The sequence below is a fragment of the Nesoenas mayeri genome, assembly GCF_963082525.1.
Source record: "Nesoenas mayeri genome assembly, chromosome: 4".
In the NCBI taxonomy this organism is placed as follows: Eukaryota; Metazoa; Chordata; class Aves; order Columbiformes; family Columbidae; genus Nesoenas; species Nesoenas mayeri.
The window spans coordinates 10,541,003-10,561,146 of record NC_137540.1 but is presented as its reverse complement, the minus strand read 5'-3'; positions in this window follow the sequence as shown (position 1 = coordinate 10,561,146).

Here is a 20,144-nt window from a genome sequence, read left to right as displayed (position 1 = left end):
TGTGGAGAAGCTGCTCCATACTTTGGATCATCTTTGCTGACTGTCTCTGAACTGTTTCCAGTTTTTAATATATCTTCTTTCTGAGACAGAGACCAATGCTGTACACCACACTGATGGATCTGAGCACACACTCGTTTTGCACAGTGACATAAGGAAATTTTGTATTTTGTTCATTATTCAATTTCTGGTAATCCTTAACTTTCTGTTTCTCTTTTTGACTACTGAAAGCTGAGCTAACATTTCTGGCAATAGCTCATTCCCAAGTGGTAATGGTTCATTCAGAGTCTATTATTTACAGAGAGAACTTTTTTCTGCTCTATGTGAATCCCTTGACATACATCTATGCTGAATTTAATCTGCCATGTCGTCTCCCAGTCACTCAGTGTCATAAGGTCATTCTGCAATTCTTCCCAATAAGCTCCTGTCTTTAATGCTCTGAAAAACTTGCTGTTACCATAAAACTTCTTTTACTTGCTCACATTGTGAGGAACACAGAGCCCAGCCCAGAGCCCAGCAAGAGGGTCTCCACTGCCAGCTGCCCTACACAACAGACCATCTTCTCCACTGTTTTCCTATTGGGAGCAGCAAGGTTGTGGCTGTTGCAGGCAGGAGGAGGAGAAGCAGAGACAGAGCATTTCCCTTGCTGACCAGGGCACAATCTCACAGTCCTAAGCCCCAACAAGGCAAGACACTGGGTCATGTCCTGGGCCATCCCAGGCAGTCTGGTTGGGAGGAGTAGGAGAGTAGGGTGGAGACAGGGCTGGAGAGAAGGGTACCTACAGTGTAGGTCCGGAGTCCACCTCAGGAAACCAGAAGGAAAGCCAGGTCTGGAGGAGACATGGCTGGCACAAGGGTACAGCTCTGGGTGCCCAGGCCTGAGCTTTTGCAGAGATCCCAGCCCACAGGCAGAGGTTCTGTGGATGGGTGTCCCCTATAAGGGTTCTCAGGGAGATTATGGCATGTTAGGGCAGCTGGGACCCTGACAAACCAAGGAAACTATTCTTCTGCACAAAGAGCTCTTATTCCTTTTCTGTCTGAATTCTTAACGGCATTTTGTTGAGGAACTTTGTCCAAATGCTTTCTGGTTATCCAAGCAGACTATATCAACTGGCATAAGCTTGGCATCTTCTTGAAAGAACCCTGGAAGGTTTGTGAAACATAATTTATCTTTCCATCAACTATTTTAAGAATCCTTCTCAACACATATTCACCCATGTGAATACTAATGAAATTATTGCATATTATATTTGATGGCATCGTAATTATGGTGTCAGGCTAACGCATATTAATACATACCAATGATGGTGTCAGGCTTACTGGTTTCCTTTTTGAAGCTTTGAAAGGTCTTCATTTCATTCACACCAGCTGAGGGATTTTTTTTTAATGGTAAATCAATTCCTCCCTTAACTATAACATCACATCTTGCAAAAATGGCAGACTTAAGTTGGTCACTGTGGTGTTGTTGCAATGGAGCCAGAGATCTGGGCAATGGCAAGGTCTCTAGTAACTTGCCAGGATGCTGCAGAAGACTAAGCTATTTCTCTCTTCTGTCTCTGTTCAGTGTTATCTGTGTATTTCAGCAGGATTTTGTCAAATGGATAAGTATGTATGAAATATTTCCTATGAAACTGCTCTCTGCAGATTTCCTGGTGGATACAAATATTATACGACATAGCTAAGTAAACAGCTCAGATCTCTTGACTGAAAGTGCAATGGCTTGACAGTATGATCAACATTCATCTGTGCTTTTTCCCTCCTTCCTTGTATTTCTTGACTGAATCAACTGGAGAAACAGCTGACCAGTTAATAATAATAATAATAATAATAATAATAATAATAATAATAATAACAACAACAACAACAACAATAATAATATTTTACTACATCTGACAGTCAAACTAAATAAATGTTTATCTAATGATATAAAACTACAAATAATTAAGCAAAACCTCTTAATTTTGAGGATCTCTAATATTATCAAATTTCACTTCCTCCATATTACTCGGTCGCTAAGAGAGTGTTTGCAGCTTTTTGCCTGGAATCAGGCTGTTTTGATTTGGTAATTTGTATTGGTTCTTATTTAGTAAGAGAAAGCAACACAATATTGATAATGTTAGTTACAGAAGTGTCACAAAACAAGATCAATAGTGCTTGCTGCACCAGAAAGCATAAGGCACCGATAAACTTGCTTCTTAAAGCTCCTTTAGCTTCAGAAAATGTATATTTATGTATACAACTCAGGTCAGTAAACTTGCAGCTATTAACAGTGATAAATCTTAGAGAATTTAGAGAACTCAAAAACATACCTCCTGATCTGAATCCCCTATTGTTTATATATTTACAAATATTTTTAGGTAAAGATATAACTTCATTGAAAAAACTTCAGTTATTTGTTATTTCTGCTTTACATGGGAGCAGTACAGGTGAAACTTGGCCACAAAAAAACATATTCTTGCTCCAGATTTATTTTCATTTCCTCTGGAAATTGTCCAAAAGAATATGACCATGCATCTATACAAATAAATCAGTCGGAAATGAACTTTCTTATACAAATCTTTCACTAATGAAAGTAGACCAAGTAGCAAGCATTATTTGGGGAAAAAAAGATGAAAAATAAAAAAATGCCTGCATCAGAACCTAGTTGAACTTTTTGTACTAGTTTTCATCTTTTTACATGTTTCAAGATGGTCAAAACTAGTGACATAGTGGGAAAGTCAGCAATCTCACTTGATTATAATTTAAAAGAAGCAGAAAGACAGCAGAGTACCCAGGCAGATTCTGTTTACCTGTATTTCCACTTGACCACAAAACTGTTCAGGATTAGAAAAATGCAAGAAGCACATACAAAAAAGTAAGACAGACTTGAAAAAGGATGAGAGCTTTTTCACTTAAAGCCAAGCAAATGCCACAATTCCTATTAAAACAGATGTCAAACCTTAAGTTGCTATTTTCCATTCCAGATTTATATCCTCAAATCTCAGATTGTGCTCATTTCTGGGGACTAGGTATTCTCTTGCTAGTGGTATTTTCACCCTTATTATTTCTGTTTCACTTATGTCATTTTACCCACATTTGGGTACATTTATTACTTAATTCCCCAAAATTTCATCTTGCATTCTTCAGTTCTTTTCTCTATACACATGCAGGGCCTCCCTCCAGCCACCATGAAACAAGTTTACTGGTTTGTTTGTTTAGACTAATTATCTCATCTTTCCATCTTCTCACTCCTCCAGTAGCTGCATTCTGTGGCAGATACATATTTATGATATAGTTCGCAGAAATGTCCTTTGTTGATCTAAATTGAAGAACAGGGTATTTTCTTGCTCTGCACAGATAAATCCCAGCTGACAAACTCAGCTAGTTAAGAACTTACCTATTTCTTTCATGACTAATTTTCAGATAACATACTCTTACAAAGCTTGGGTCACTTGAAACAAAACTCCAGGACCCCAAACAAAACAAAGTTTGTTTGCCTTTTTCCTACTCTAACCAAGCCTGGCTCCATGTGAAACTTGCTTCTGTGCAATGGAGCTTCCATAACACCTGTTAGTCACCTCTTCCTGAAGGTATCTCCTCCTATGATCCTGCTTAAAAATGGAGAAGCTAAAGCGCGCCTCAGTACTTTCCTAAGTATATGATGAGAAACAGTAAATACCAATTGCCAGGGTCCTGCACAAACCAAAGGGTTCTAATTGCCATGGCCAGCTACATCATCCCTCTCTGTAATTTTCCTCTGAGACCTCCTCCCCATGCTCCAGGGAGTTAGCTGTGTTCAAGGTCTGCTCTGATGCGGTATAGCCATGTAACCTTGGATCAGAACTCTGTGTAAACTCCTACGTTTGTTTCCCCATCCATGGACCCAAGAGTTGCATTTAGGCTTGAGCTGGGCTGTGTTGTAGGTATGCCCATTCCAAGCCTGGTACTTGGCTGATCTTGACTTTGCCCTGCTGACTTCAGCTCTTGGCTTGGTCTTGGACATGCTTTATCACTATGAGATTGTAGCTGCCACTGGTTCCTGTTACCAGACCTGCCCTGATTGCCTCTGATCCTGGGGGACTGTACCCCTCAGCTTCCCCTCTGCTGTCCTCTGAGCAGCCCACTCTTGCTGGCTGCCTGAGACTGATCAAATAGCCAAGGAAGCCCTTGACCAATGGTTCTCTTGGGGGGGTGTATTGTAGGAGGGTACTTTATTGCTGGAAAGAAAGGCAACCAAGAACAAGGAATAGCTTTTACACACCGGGTATTTGTATGAATCAGTGAAAAACTACAGTTGGCTGTAATTCTGTATAGCTTAAAAAAACCAAACCAAAACAAAAATACCCCCAAAAAACCACAACACAACCAAAAGCAAAATGAGGCACTTCGTGGAGCTGATTTAAAAACTGAGGATAAAAAACTACTTCTCTGAAATAATCTTCTCGTCAGTTATCTATGCTTTCTTCTCACTCAGAAGGTGGCATTAATGACGTGCATTTACCTGCATCTGTTTTTGATAACCACAAGGATTCATAAGCTGTTTTGCCCATTAGCTTTCTGCTGCTTTATATTAGAACAAATTCACACTTGTGCCAAAGAGAAAGCACTCACTTGTTCACCAGCATCTTCAAGGTGAAATCTAAGTCAAATAGGAGAGACGTATCCTTGGAAAAACTAGCCCTTCCTCTGGAGCACTCTACTAGCATTCTGCCGGAGAGAGATAAGCAGAGAGAAGGATAGAGTGAAAAAGGGAAAAGCAAGAGACAAAAGGGAAAAGGAAGGAAAGCAGGAAATAGCTTTTCCATATACGTATTTTAAGCCTCAACTGATACAAAACTTTCTCTAGCTGTCTCCTATAATTCTTCCTTAACTACAAACTTTAGACCTATAGCACACTGTGTTGATAAATATCTGCATAACGTAGAATTCAAGAGTAATAATTTCTTTGTAACAGACTAACTTGGATCTAATGAAAGAAAACAGTGTAGTTCCACTTAATAAACTTACTTTAAAGCCAACCATAACCCCAAAAATTATTTTAAATTGCTATGTGTCATTTTGTAAATATAATTATCAGCTGTTACCTTGGTTGAACAGGCTAAGTTGGCAGTCACTCATTTGTGCACCACAACATTTTGGAACTCATTGCTACAGAGTTGCTCTTGGCTGATGATGGAAGAAATTGATTTGTTTGTAATCAACAAAAAAAAATTAACCAAAAATTGTACATATATATGATTGCATAGTATAGTGTATATACTATATAATTATAGCTGATTGAGCTTTTAAATAAACTTTTCAAGAAGTGTCAGAACATTTTGCTCTTATATTTCTGCCTTAATAATAACATACGATTTGCAATTTTAGAATACTATATTTAATAGCTTGGAATTCCTTCAAATCATGATGTCTGTCATGACAGGAAAATGGATCATCTGAATTCTACTTATTTCTATAGGCACAGAGGCGTCAGGTTATGCTTGCACCAATTTTACTAACCTTTAACAGATCGAATTCTTTTAAAACCTCTAAATCAGAGCTTCTGTTTTCAGTGGAGAGGCAAAGTTGGTGCAAATAACCTATGCCTAAACTTAATTCTGTTGCTGTTGTATTCAGGTCCTTCTGCTGCTTAAAATTTATCAGCAGCAGCTGATTAAACATTTATTATATCATTGAGATCACAACACTACATTCCAAGCTCTATTGGTATTTCCTTGCTGAATTCCAATTTTCAAGGGTTTATTACTCCATTATCTTATATCTCACTGAGCTCTCTTATAATAATAGGGGATTATGTCTGAAACTTAATTAGTTCAATTTTTATTGATAGCACTTATTAGTAGGTCCCTGGTTTCTACTTTACAGCTAGTAAATAAAGAAGATACAGCCAGGGAACTTGGAAGAGAAAACATTTTAAAAACAAAATTCAATCTAATAACATAGAAAATTAATCAGAATATCCTTAAAAAAGCCTGAGGTCTTTTTTGGGGGCAAAGATGCAAAATGAAGCACTGATTGCAAATTCCTGTGTTGGTTTGGTATCTCTAGAGCCTCTGGTAGAAGGTTCACAACTGTCATTTCCTGGTGGAATTGTTAAGGCCAACTGAGATCAGTTCCTTCTGGAAAAGCAGACATCACTTCTCAGGAGGTGGTAAGCACAATGACTACATATGACATTTGTGATTCTTGTAACAAACTAGGATAAATCTAAGCCAAAGCAACTGACAGATAAACAAATTGCATTTGCTTTAAACATACTATTTACTTCTCCATAAAACATGAAAACAATTATATATTGGATCAGAATAAATCCGACTCATCAGACTGACACCTAGAACATACATAGTCTGCCACAGGAACAAAGCTTTAAAGCTACAGAGGTGACTTCTTTCTTTTAGCATTGTAAAAACTAGTGCAAATCGCCAGAAACTAGGGAGTTAAGTCACCAATGAGAATGAGTTTGGACACAGCTTAAACCACAGACAAGTGAATTGTGTTATCCACTGGAACAACAGGATCTGTTTTAGAATGCTATACCAGGACACACTTATTCTGGACATTACTAGGTTTGGTTTGGTCAAAGATGCGTTTTATTCTGAAGCAGAGGGAGAAATGGTAAAAACTACAAGAGTGTCAAGAACTCCATGTAGTACTTGCATTTTGTTAGGATCCTTATTACTTTTGGATTAAAATACTAATAGTAACAGGCTATGTTTGGCTTTTCTTAATCTTCAGAGAGCTAAGAATTTGCAACACTCTTCAGAAGGTAGAAAACAGGTGCAGTGACTGATGCTGCTTAGATTACTATATTTCGTTCTTTATAGCAAAATGGGTTAAAGACTAATCACTGCATTTTAGACGCTTCATTTCAGACAGGAAAAATACTCTTACAGTGAAGAATTTCATCATGCTAAGTCTTATATTTCTTCTTACAAACCAATCAGGAAAGGGATAGAGACAAAGCATCATTGTTGGATGAAGAATTCTATTGGAGAGGAGTACAATACAACTTACAAAAAATAATTAAAGAAGAGCTTAATGCCCACAGATATTACACAACGTACCATGATTGTGTTACTTACACATATCTAGGGGATTGTCCTAAAAAATAAAATTTTAGAACAAGCTACATTTCAATAACTACATTTCAAATAGATTGCGACACACAGGACATCTTACAAATTCTATATATATGCCAATAACTTCCATATTTGGATGCTGCTGCAAACATGGGATAAAAATGCGTCTTTCCCTTAATAAGACTCTCAGATTTCTAAATATGGTATTGAGGGAGAAAAACTGGAAGGAGTCCATAAAAAACTGTAAGTTCTGCACACAGCACAACAAACAAACAGAATTTATGCAGAATAGCTATAGAGTTACTTTGCTGTAATGTCCTCCACTCTCACAAAGTAGTTTTTTCTCATTTTAATTTGTAGATGAATCCTGTATATTTACATAAGCAAGCTCAAAACCAAAATCTTCCCAAAATCAAGCTAAATCCAGCTGCAAATTTGGACATCACATTGCCATACATTAGTATTCTACTTGTCTTATATCTAAATATCAGAGTCTTTCTGAGAACACTATGCTACACCCTTAGTCTTTTCAAACTGATTTCACTACTTTTCCCCAATAGCTACACAAATTATTTTGTACCATGCTATGCTAAGTAGTTGTGAATTTCCACAGATTTGAGCCTTTTCTCTGTGTCTTTTTTATTATCAAATGCAAACATATGGCTCAGTTTCAAGTGGCTAATTGGCAATATCTTGAAGTGCTGTTAAGAGGTTCAATTTTATCTATAACATCTGATAATCTGATTGTATTTTATTTAAGACTAGAAAGTACTTCAGAAGTCAACAGATGGCAGCAGATATACTTTAGAGAAAAAAAATAGTAATTTACTTCTATTTCTTTTACAGAATTGTCTTGCCATTTATTGAAGCAGAGTTTGAAAGTAGGGGCTGGAATGCAATGAAGAAAACAGTAGAAAAAGACTAATACTAGATGTTTTAGCTTCATTCATCCAGATAGTTTCAGTTAATTACAAATGTATTTCATGTACAACATACATATATCATAATCCAATTGCTATATATAGATGCAAAATGATACTTCATACCGTATGCTGCAAAAGAAATTGCCTTAGTGAATGGGAAGGGCTTTTCACTCATATAGCTTCCATACAACTGAATTATATACTGCAGAGGAGGTTACTACTGTTATAGGATTATACATAGGAATACAGCCTCTGAGTAATTTTGATGATTTAGATCTCAATTATCTTCAAGAGGATTTTGATATCCATAAAAAATAATAAATCTTATTTACTTCTTTTAATTGGGATAACTTACCTTGGATAACCAATGGTCTAAGAGATTCTTTTTGTATCATAAGAGATGAGATTTACTAGGCAGCTAATTACAGAACTGGGATCAGCAGGTAGGTGGCTCTTCCTCACAAGAGGTACTTGGCAAGGCACGTCGTAGTTCTATAGTCTTCCTTACCATAAGCGTTTAAATACAAGGTGTCTTTCTCACTGTACAACAAAAGAGCTGCAGATGACTACTTGCCACTACATGGGCCTCAGGAGTGAACACGATTGCTGAGTACACTGCTTATTTTGCTCAACTGCCACACCAAAATCAGACAAATTAGACAGCTAGAGCACTTGCCACTGACATTTCCCACTTATTTTGAAGAAGGTAAAACCAACACACTGCTATCTTCCATAACATGATAGAGGAGATATTCTTCCAGGTCAAGTATATGATAGAATAGAAATTCTGACTAATGAAGAGGAAAAAGTAAACGCCCAAACAGGGAGATCAGGGCACAGAAAGCTGCTGTACTGTTGTGTGCTATTTTATGGCCATTCTCTTTGCTCTGGGTTATCTCTGGTGTGATGCTCGAGTCTTATGAGCTACTTGTTCAAATCAGAGGTGGATGGGAGGGAGCATTTTCAGTTCCCAAATTCTGCTCCTGACACGCAAAGACACAGACCGGTCTTTTTCCCCACTTCAGCTGGGATTTTAAAACATGTGCAATGCAGCTGAACTAGCAAATCAAACCTTGCATTTTCAAGCTTGATCATTTACATAGCCCAATATAAACAATGAAATATACATATCTTGTGATTTAAATACTGAAGATACTCTGCACTTTATATTAAAATCCAAATCACTACTTTGTAGGGTCTTAAACATGTTTCTTTCAAGATGTGCAAATTGAAAAACTGAAGTGTGAGGGACTTTGAAGACAGTTCTATCAAACTCTTAATGAACCTGGCACCCAAGTGTATGGCTTTTAGATCTTCTGGGAACATCTTTTCAGGAAATATAAGCAAATATTGCGTTATAAATATGTAATCCTCTTTTACTAATCTAAAAATCTAACTTTTTAGAAATTTGTAGAGAGTAATTTAAAGTTTAAATTCAAAGGAAGGATCTTTTGCTTGTCTTATAATGCAAGGACATTATTACAGATAAAAATATAATGTATTTATGTTCTTACAGTTATTTCAGACATTTTATGTGATTTTTTTCATAACCACTCTAAACCACAAGCCATTATAGCTTTTAATATTAATGTTTTAATATAGTAGTGGAAAGAGAACAAACTAGAGCACTGTATTGTTTGAGAGAGGTGTTGCTCCAATCCTAGTTTATTCATCTTAATAGAAAACATCTTTACAAAAATTTTTAGAAAGTGTTTCATTATAAGGAAAGAAAAAAAATCAGTATGTTTTTTGAAATGCTCCTTGAATCCAAGGTGTGCAGTGAGCGAAGTATTACATATATCCTCAGCTCATGTATATATTCCAAATTGCCATCTGGTGTGCATATATTATGCATTTGTATAACATGCATAGCTATTATTGTTTTAAAATATAAGTTATGAAAGCTAAGTAAAATACATCATAGCTGACAACTCATTTTTCCCAACAGATTTTGAACAGATATGTTCATACTATCTTAATGTAATATTATAATGTTCAAAAAATAAGGCACATTGTGTGAAAATGAATTACAGAATAACTAACTTTCAGCCCTTAATACATGCTTTTGGCATGCTCTGTGTGTAGAATATGCAACTGTTTCAGTCCTTTTGCCTGCATGGACTAGAGTAGGTTTTATTGTGTTTCAATTCAAATCAAAAATCAAGAGAGCAAATTTATCGTCTCTTGGGGTTGTTGAGGTTAACTCTACTCTGGGATTACATCATGACACTCATGGATTTAGCTTCAGACTTTCCCAAGGAGTTGCACCAGAAACACCTCACCCTGCTGAACAGGACAAGGTAATACAGCTAATTTAGGATCCAAAGCCAGTGCCTCCGTGGCAATATGCTGTCTCATGATGACATAGCCCTACGCAGTCACAAACTGAATTTAACACAGTTTTTAACTTGTGACAATATTCATATTACTGAAAGTTTACCTTTCTTAATTTGTTGGTGTTTGAAGATTGTTTACTGGATTCCCCTCTACTCCAACAAGATTCTACTCTTTCAACCCCTGACACAAATGCTGCAGGGAAGAGATTTATGCCAGCTAGAAAGACCCTAAGTAAATACTTCAGGTTCACTTTCATGTCATTTAAAAAGGTCTGCGAAAACCTTTTGAAGCCTTTTCCCTTTTTCTGTTCTGCTACTGCCTGGTTTTAACAATAAATAAAGTGTTTGGTGGAGGTTTTGACCGATGGCTGAATTTTCTCTGCAGGAAATCTGTATGAATTTGGTGGGTTCATGAAAGATGAATAAAGGCCAGATAACATGCATAAAATTTAAATGACATCAGAACTAATACTTGTCTGAGATCCCCATAAATCTTAGAGGTTCTGCTCATTTACATTATTAAATAATAATACATTAGGTATTCAGCAATAGGTTAGATAAACTTCAGCAGTAAGTTAGGAAAAAGAAGTTAATAAGCAGAAAGAAGCTGCTTTACAGCAGCTGATGAAGTCATAGCACAACGACTTTGACAAGAAGGACGCCACAGTTAAAGCTAACTGTTGGATCAGGATGGCAGAACACCATTTTGCAGCTTAAAAAATGTTCTTTAATATTATTTTACAATGTTTTGAATTCTTTCTTATGCATTTTTAGAATATATTCCTAAAGCACAGAATTTTGTGTTTAGGCTATACACCAGATCTATGCTGGTGCAAGAAAATTCTGCCAGATGCCTGCCATATTCCTCTAAATTAAGCTTGACTCCTGTTTTGTTGTCATTTCTGATAAACGGAGACCTAAAGACATGTCTGCAATAAACCACTTTGCTTAGAACAAATCACACACATCATACATCAAGACGACTTCAGACTTGTCAAGGGAAGCCTTGAAAACTCCTTCAGGTGAAAGTCATGAAAATGCTATAATTTTCATTTGCAAGCTCAAGTGTATATATAACAATCCTGAAATCACCAGTCATTACAAAATAGCTTTACAGCTATGGATGGAAGCAGATTACTGGCAATGTAATAATTATACTTAAAAATATCAAGCATAGGGATTTTACAGATCACTGATTTTCATATATAAATATTGCAAGGTGTATAAACAAAACTCCAAATAGTACTTATCTAGAGATATATTGCCTTTGTTGTTCTAACACTAATCAGATTTTAGCCTCCCACTTTCTACCACATCTTGGCGCATTACATAAACACTCACAAGCAAGCATATAGTTGTACTTTTTACTCAAGTTATACCACTTTGTAAAGAAAACAGCCCTCGTTGATTGTCAAGGCAGCCAGATGAGAGATGGGGCAGTGAGAAACAATCTGTGAACATGAACTGGACACATAACTAAAAACAAATTATGAGACTGTCATTACAGTCTTTCATTGTCTAATGTAGTAAGTAAATTATGACCATTTATATTTTTTAGCAGTGAGCAAGGGGTTATTTGGCTTTTTTAAGAAAATAATTCTTCTGACGTTTTTACAGAAACCTATTTCTACAAATTTAAGAGACATAGAAGTTGCATATTACATTAAAATTGACAGATGACCGCAAGGCAACAATATGTAATACTTTAATGTGAACTGAGAAATTAAAAAAATCCCTGACTACTATTTTGAATCAGATGAACATAACCAAATGATTGATTTAATCAAAATATATTTGTGAAAATACAATTATTGCTATTCTGTTAAAAAAAAAAAGCTAAATATAGTATAAATTAAGATGATTGGACAGCTAGTTTAAGATTTTAAATCTCTAATTCAGTGTTACTGAAGAAATATATTACCTAAACCTTGTAAAAACCTTCCGTCTATCAGTTGGTTTCTTCTATTTCATTCCTCTTTTTGGGGGTTCCTGTGAACATTCATCTGCTACTGGGAGCTGCCACCCTTCTGTTACCCTTATAATGAAGGTAATACATATCAAAAAGGCAAAAAATCTAACTGAGCGACCCTCTTCAACTGTATCAAGTTCACTGAACCTTGACTTGATATAAACTACAAAGCCCTTTCAACAGTGGTTGGGGATTTTTTCTTGCAAATTTTTGGTGAAGGGGCAACAAAATTCATGATACAAAATAGACCAAAGTCCTACTCACAGAGAATTTAAAATAGTAGAAGGAAGTCAAGCTGCTTCAACAGTGCGTGTTCACCATCCTCTGTTGAACACACAGAGGACATAACGCTATGATGTGCTTTTAACTTTTTTTGATGCAAATCAATAGTAGAGACAGATGCCTTAGTGGGTGCATAGATAGAATACTGATATAATAACATCCAAAACCAAATGCATTTCATACATAATCCCCTTTATCTTCAATCATTTTTAGTTTTCTTTAAAAAAAGAGTACTTCAACCCTTTTTACAGTATGAGCACTATATAGCCATTGAGAATGTGCATCTAAATACATATGTGGAAGAGAGACTAAAATACCACATCTGAAACTAGTTATCTGGGGAAACATTAAGGCAATTAGCCATAGTTATTGTTCAAACACAGGTTTTCCTGCATACCATTATCTAAAATAATACTATAATTTTCATTTTAACATTACAAGAATTAGAAAGAGTCTGTAATTAAGGCAATGTTTTGACCTCCCAGTTTCTCATGATCTGAACAAGCCAACTTAAGGATTCCTACATGTATTATAGCATATTCATTTGTATGTTGGCAGAAAGAAACGTAAGACTAAATTCAGCAGCTTTTCTTAAGCTAATAAAACTTCCACGTGTACTAGAAGTAGGTCTCAGGCTCTGTACTGGCCTGACAGGGCAGGGTCTCAAGAACTTGCCTGGCCTTGCTGTGGCCTGAGCCACGATAACATTTAACTGCAAGGACATTTATTGCTCAGAGCTTGCATATTTGTGCTTTGCTCTGGGATGATGACCTGATGTGCCCCCAGTTGCAGCTCTTGGGGGACACAGGCTAGAGGATGCTCTCCTGAGCTTTACAGAGCATGACTGAGGGGGGAGCAAACTGTCATATGAGACTATATAAAAATGCAAGTGGAGCCTGTGTCTGGAAAAGGGATCAGTTGGTGTTTGTATTAGGTGCTCCTTGTGAAGACTTTGGGATGTTGGTAACCTGCTGTGAGTTTTTGCTCTCTCTGTTCCAGGATAGCTGGTGCTGTTCACCTTACATGCCAGAGGGATTCTGGAAGGTTGTGTAACAACAAAGGAAAGAGACAGTCACCAAAAATATTTCTTCTGTAATAATTTTAAGGGTATTTTTAATGAGGCTTTTTGATATTTATTTGGATTGTGATTGTTAATATTTTTGTAATTGAACCAGTAGTATCTTGCTGATGGATTTTGATTACATTGTAAAGATTTTAACTGAGTTAATGATAAATTCTTGGCTTTATATATGCTTTATTCCCTTTTCGGCCACATGACTTTGAGTGCAGTGCTTCTTTATGATGGAAAATGGAAAAGGGAGAATAAAAACAGGAAATCTCAATTCAGATAGAGATTTTACAAGTTCATGTTTAGCATTCTCCTTTCATACTCCTTATTTATTCTTTCCAGTTCTGAAATACATTGAGATTGACTGTTTTAGTAGGAAAATATTGTCAAACCCTTATGAGTTATAAGTCAGTCACAAGAAAACAACAAATATTCTTCTACAGTATGAAATTTTTATTCCCCCAAAAGAGTCAAAGCTGAGTTCCACATTTATTTAGGTTTAGATCTGTATTACTGAATATGATCCATATGATAAAGTGATAGTATAATGGCAATGCATTGGCAATCACTAAAAGTGCTGAGGTGTGAAGTTTTCCAAAGCAATCAGGACAGTTTCTTTTGATCTTTCAAGTAGGACCTTGAAGTGGGAATTGCTTGCATTTGGACACGGAAATGAAACCTGATTATTACTGGTCACAAATGCTTGTTCACTTATCCTGGAGGAAATGATCTCCTGTTGGCAATTAAGAGGTAATAAGCTGTTTCCTGACTAGAATAAACACATCCAGGTAGTAATTTTCCGTTCTCAACCTTGGTTCAAGTGAACTTGCCAGTTGTAGATGTTTAATGCTTTCCAACCTCAAAACAGTCTCAGCCCACAATTTCAGAAATGCTGCTTTAAGCATGTTAACTCGAGGAATATGAAGTTTTACATAATACATTCATTTGCTAAAGGATGACTTACATTTTCCCTAAGTTCTGATTTAATATCCTACAGCAGATTCAGGCATTGAGGTTAGCGTTCAAGTACGTGTGTGGATGAAGCACTACACTCCAGTCACAGTAGACAAATGTTCATATGAATAATTAGTTTTTCAATTTGTTAGTATGGAAACACACAACCCATTCCTGAAGACAGAAGTAAAATGATCAATAAAGGGCAGACATATATCAGTGGCTGCATCTGGGAATCTCCGCTCTCCTGAAACAGGTTATTTTCTAGTTCTACTATACAATTACTATAGAGGTCATTATTCTTCTAATATCTTTCCAACCGTCATTCATGGCTGAAAATCCCACCTATGATTTCTATTTTCTTCCACTTACATTTGAGCAATTCCCTTACTTAAGGAGGGTCTGCATCAAGGCACAGAGCACAAGCACATATCAAAGAATAAACAGTTTATGAGCTTCTCAAAGTACTGATTAGCCCTCAAAAATGATTTTTTTGTTTTAGAGATGCAATCTGAAAAAGTGCTTTCCACACTTCAGTATGTTTCCAAGAAAGATATTATTATTAAATTACATAAACAATAATAATCACTGAAACATATGATCTCTATGAAACATTGCTCCAGAAATATATAAGCCAGTAAAAATACCATTTTTCCTAAAGTTTGTGGTAAACTAATCAGCATACAGGTCAAGAACTAGTTTTGTAGACTCCTGCATGCTACCTGTACTATTTCTAACTGGCTGCCTGTACAAAACAACTGTGTCCAAAGGCAACCTATAATATTTTGCCTCAAAAATGAACATCATAACTTGAATTAAGGCAATTTAATTAATATTTTCATATATATTTAGCATGCAGACTAACTTTTTATTACAGTAGTGTCCTCAATTTGTTCAATTAAAAAACAGGAAAATGTGGCAGCAACCCGATTTAGGAGACACATCGTTAACCCATTTAACAGCTAAAGCTAATTAAACATAGAATCACTGCACTGATGGATAGAGCAAAGATGTCAACAGAAGATATCAAAGCCTGTATTACCATGTTCAACATGTAAAATACTGCTATTGTGCATTTAATATTACTATATAAGTTTACTTAGAAGTTCTCCTCATGCATTAGATACATAGGTGTGTATCTGTGGGATCATTCCTAAGAACAGTTCCCCTAGAAATGAGAGGTGGCTGCTGAAGTGGTGTGCAATTTTGCTGGTGCTTATTGTTTCCACCCTTTCCACTAGAGAGTATCAATAAAATGCCCAGGTGACTGTACTGTGGAAGCATCCATATAGAAAGAAATCTCATTGAAAAATGTGTTGCGATAATATATTCTAGATTAGTTACACTGGTTCATGCTGGACAGCAGAGAGTGAAGTTGAACCAGTTGAAAAAGAGAGAGGAGTGTGTAGTCTTGGTATATTAATGTTTCTACTGCTACTCCCATTAAAAACAATAGGATGTTTGTCTAAACATGGAAATCAAACCTACATGTGAAGATTTATCCTGCAAGTAGGTGCTTCAGCATGTTTCTCACAAAGGAAAGAACAGGCTCTCCTTCTGGAAGGGCCACGTGCAGATCTGTGCTTACACCAGGCCCTGCTAAAGCCCCAGCTGGTCAAAACCTCTGAACCTCTTCAACCTGCCTGAAACACTAAGGGACTGGGTCAACTGTATGAGATGGGTGAGTGTCTCTGTACTGCAATGGTAACCTAATACAATAGAAACAAATGAAAGTGAAGTTTGGAAACTGGAATTTCAGATCTCTAATTCAGACAATATTTTTTAATGAAAAGAGACCAATAAGCTTAAATGAAAGTGTGTAGGAAAATGTAGAGGGCTAAACAGCTACTTTGAAGGAATAATCACAATGGGAAAATCTTGAATGACAACAGATGCAGAATCTACTTTTAATGAATTTAAAACTTTTTGTATTCTTTCAGCATAGAGATTTACTTCCCCTTCACCCGTATTTAAAAAAGCAATAGAGCGTATCAGAATTATTTTTGATCCCAGGATAATGAAACGAGTGTGAGAGGAAGAAAACTCTATAGGCTCCTAAGGAATGTTAATATACTGAGGGAGATATTAATATCTGAGAAAAAAAAAAGTATAACTTTTTTTTGGTACAAATGATAAATCAGATATGTCATTGTATTAGAAGAAACCAATTTTTATATTTAAGAATCCTTCATTTTCTGCTGAGCACTTCTGTTAAACCTAGCAAACCTTTCACAGCCCATTTATTTGATTGTTCTGTTAAGCTTATGGCGTTTTTAAACAGTGATTCAAACAGCCTTTTAAACTTCCCTAAATAGTGCATCAAGCACATTTCTTAAGATTACCAACCAGCCTCTGCTATAAATTAGGTAGTTCTGAAAGTTTATTTGCAATTTCACCCTAAATCAGATATTTTAAATTTTTAGACAGAAAGCTTAAATGAAGCCTATATGGAATCAAGCATGAAGTTAATATGTACACTATATGCTATGGAGTTGTGTGTGGTTTCAGAAATGACCTTGTGAAACTATGCTTAGGGATGAAAATGATGAAATTTGTGCAAGGAAGGGATCTTATGAGAAATAAACCCCAGGCTTTAAGGAAGGTAGAGGGAAGAGGATGGGGAATCCTCAATGTTTTTTCCGTCACTGATAAAGATAATGTTACAAAAAAGTTACCTTGTTCCCCTAGAATAGCTGCTAATCATTAAAAAACCCAATACACAAATTGATTAAGATTGATTTCAGTTTCTGAAGCAGAACTTGCCTTCCATTTCAGTGTTCCAATGAGAAGCACAAACCAAAAATACAGTACAAGTAAAGATTTGCTGCCTGCATACCTGTTATAAAAGGAGCTGCCTAGAAAATTTCCTTTTAGTAGGGGGAAAAATGTTTCTTCCATCTAAGCTAAGTCACGAGCCCTACGAGCCCCTAGTTTGGAGAAGGTGCCATTCTTGCTAGGTTGTATCTCCATTTTGCTGCTTTGGAGAAATTCAGTGTGGATTTGAACTTCTAGTCTTTTGCATTAGCAAGAGAATTGCATAGGAAACTATAATTTGAGTAAGTCTTAAATGTTTAAGTTTTGACAAGTGCTTAGTTCCATATTTTCTTGCATGTATTTCTCATTCTTTTCAGATCTTGGCCTGTAATATACCTCAGTTTTAAAAAGTAACCTAACTGCAATGATTTCTATTTGATGAACAGCCATACTAGATTGCCTCCAACCCTCTAACAGTATGTGCTGCTTCAGTAACACCAATGTACATATACATGCATATTTCATTGTGCATAGCTGCACGCATTAAGGTGAAAGAGAAGATAGTTTGGATTGTTTTGTACTGCGCTTACCAACCCTCCTTCAATTTACCTTCACTCTGAAATAGCCTCTGAAATAGCTCAAACTCTGGTTTTGGTTTCAGTTTGATTTGCCCAAATTCCAGAGCATGAAAAATGAACCTATGCTTCTATATATCAAAGAAGATTAATAGTAGGTACTTGCAAAGTAAAACCAGAACTTCATGAATTTAGTTGTAAGTGGTGCTTGGAAGAATTTAAAGAAAAAAAAAGTATCACTTTTAGGTAATTCTGTAACTCTATTAGTAATCTAAAATGGAAGTTTTTCTGGCAGTAAACAAGAAGTAAAATTAGGCGTGATTGGGAGAAGTCATTGATAGATCCAGACTTCTTGAAAATATTATTATGACACAGGAATTTAACACCCAAGCCTATTAGAATAAGTATCACAGATTCCATATTATTTAGAGCAAAATTTAAGTTATGCCTATGAGAAAATTCTCCATAATCCAACTTTTCTCTCACCAAATCTTATTTCTACTGGATTTACAAAACATAAGCAAAGTACTGTCCACTGGAAACATTCTTGTGTGCAGATCCAGCTTTGTTCTCTGAGCTACAACTGAAGACACTGTTATTTCTGGTGTTTCATTTGGTGGACTGGAAGTTAGAACTGGATAGAGTCACACAATTTAACATCGAACATCAAAGCTTAAAACTACTTGGACTGGGAATATTGGGTTATTCTTCAACAAGAATATAACAGCAAACCACATTTGTCCTCTCAGGTTCCAAATTTCTCAGAATTTAATTTTTATGGGCAGGGCCAATCTTTACCTTAAAATTACATGAGGGTTTACATAGATCGATTAACTATGTAAAAACATGTTCCCGTATTCTGGATGGAAAGTGCCAAGAGCAGGTGTCAGTGGAGCTGAGGGAAGCCTCACATGTTGTGCTGCCCCAGGGAAGCTCCAGCGTATTTCCAGCCCAGCTATGCTGTTCTTTATTCCACTGCTTTACATTTTTATTTCTTTTATAGACTGATGAATCCATCTGACAAAATACAAGCATCCTGTTATGACTCACTTTATGTATATTTTATTCTCATTGATTTTTACTTCCTCCTTCACATTTCTGTTTTCAATGTACCCTCTTTTTAATCTCCGTAAATCTGTTTTCCTTTCACAACACATTTCTCTTTCTTTCCTGACATCTATCACTTTTGGCTACTTTGGTTTAGTGCTGATTTTTGTTTTTTTCCTTCTGTCTGTTAACATTCGTAGATATTGACTTCCCCACATTTATGACCTTTGGTCACAAATTCAGTAATTCAGTTTCTCTTGCTTATCACTAAAGTAACTGACAATTTGTGTTAATCATAAATGCATGTTCAAAATCCCCAAATATTTTCTAGGGGAGACTTTCTTGTATGTCAGGCTTTCTCTTTCACCAGCCAATGAATGCAGTCTGAGTGGGGCTTACCTCTCACACTTAGGCACTCCCAGACTATACAGAGCTTCTTCAACCCTGAGTAATCTCTGCATTTCCCTACTTCTGCTCCAGTGCCTTATAGCATGTCAGCCTTCAGCTGCTCTTCTGATTTATTTTCCTGCTGTAAATGGAAAGGAAGATACAGGGATAGAACAAGAAAAATATTTTGCTGATGTGCACAATATTATTCTAGAGATGTTTTTACATCCTGTGAAGCTGTCCACCTTGTGGGTTATCTCTCTGTCTATCAGAGAGGAACTCCTAAGTGTTCATAAACATTCCCAAATCTTAAAAGTGGTGCATTTACTGGATAAGAGATTCACTGTTATTTATTGACTTGAATTAACTCTTCAAGGTGAATTTCCTCAGGAAATTCCAATTTCCTCAATTATGCTTGCTTTAACCTTGATTTGGCAGCCATTAAAAGTGACACAATTTGTAGTAGACCTTAGTGACATTTCTTTTTTTTAAATGGAAGTAACATTCTCCCGAATTTTATTTCATTTTTCCCTAATGAAAAACCATCTGGATTCCTGAATGTGATTAAGAAATTTGTGTCTGCCTTCACAAATCAAAGCATACACATGTTTTTATTAAATAGCATTCAACACATGTTGTTTGGCTGGATGGAAACTATCATGGGAAGAAGGAGAATGGCATGAAAATGATCCAAATCCAACTGAGTTCCAGACATAATAAATCTATATTTCAACCCTGTTTTGCAACTGGAATGTTCATATGTATTAAGCATTTGTTCAGATGTAAATATCTG